At 40.0% G+C, this 1066-nt stretch overlaps 1 non-coding gene across 1 annotated transcript; it reads right to left on the reverse strand.

Moving 5' to 3' along the window:
• Nucleotides 1–660: 660 nt before the first annotated feature.
• LOC112725558 (small nucleolar RNA R71) lies at nucleotides 661–768 on the reverse strand. The gene has a single exon (XR_003164659.1). It is a non-coding gene; the product is annotated as a small nucleolar RNA R71 (small nucleolar RNA).
• Between the last annotated feature and the right edge of the window lie 298 nt (nucleotides 769–1066).

Raw genomic sequence — 1066 nt, forward strand, 5'->3', positions numbered from 1 at the left:
GTGTTTCTTCCTTTATATTACATTCTTTATCTCCCCCTTTTCTTCCACTCACAAAGGGATCCCTATACTGTGGTATAAAGGATCTCTATTATTATTATCATTTTTCTGGCCATTCTTCCTTATCATATGAGCAGGAGCAAGGATAAGAACATTCTTCTGGAAGCAGATCCAGAACCTGAAAGGACTCTGAAGAGAAAATTAAGAGAAGCTAAAATACAACAATCCAGAGATAACCTTTCAGAAATTTTCGAACAGGCAGAGGAGATGGCAGCCGAAAATAATAATAATGCAAGGAGGATGCTTGGTGACTTTACTGCACCTAATTCCAATTTACATGGAAGAAGCATCTCCATTCCTGCCATTGGAGCAAACAACTTTGAGCTTAAACCTCAATTAGTTTCTCTAATGCAGCAGAACTGCAAGTTTCATGGACATCCATCCGAAGATCCTTTTCAGTTCTTAACTGAATTCTTGCAGATATGTGATACTGTTAAGACTAATGGAGTAGATCCTGAAGTCTACAGGCTCATGCTTTTCTCTTTTGCTGTAAGAGACAGAGCTAGATTATGGTTGGATTCTCAACCTAAAGACAGCCTGAACTCTTGGGATAAGCTGGTCACGGCTTTCTTAGCCAAGTACTTTCCTCCTCAAAAGCTGAGCAAGCTTAGAGCTGATGTTCAAACCTTCAGACAGAAAGAAGGTGAATCTCTCTATGAAGCTTGGGAAAGATACAAACAGTTGACCAAAAAGTGTCCTTCTGACATGCTTTCAGAATGGACCATCCTGGATATATTCTATGATGGTTTATCTGAGCTATCAAAGATGTCACTGGACACTTCTGCAGGTGGATCCATTCACCTAAAGAAAATGCCTGCAGAAGCTCAAGAACTCATTGACATGGTTGCTAATAACCAGTTCATGTACACTTCTGAGAGGAATCATGTGATTAATGGGACGCCTATGAAGAAGGGAGTTCTTGAGGTTGATACTCTGAATGCCATATTGGCTCAGAATAAAATATTGACTCAGCAAGTCAATATGATCTCTCAGAGTCTGCATGGAATGC

This window comes from Arachis hypogaea, chromosome 11, assembly GCF_003086295.3.
Source record: "Arachis hypogaea cultivar Tifrunner chromosome 11, arahy.Tifrunner.gnm2.J5K5, whole genome shotgun sequence".
In the NCBI taxonomy this organism is placed as follows: Eukaryota; Viridiplantae; Streptophyta; class Magnoliopsida; order Fabales; family Fabaceae; genus Arachis; species Arachis hypogaea.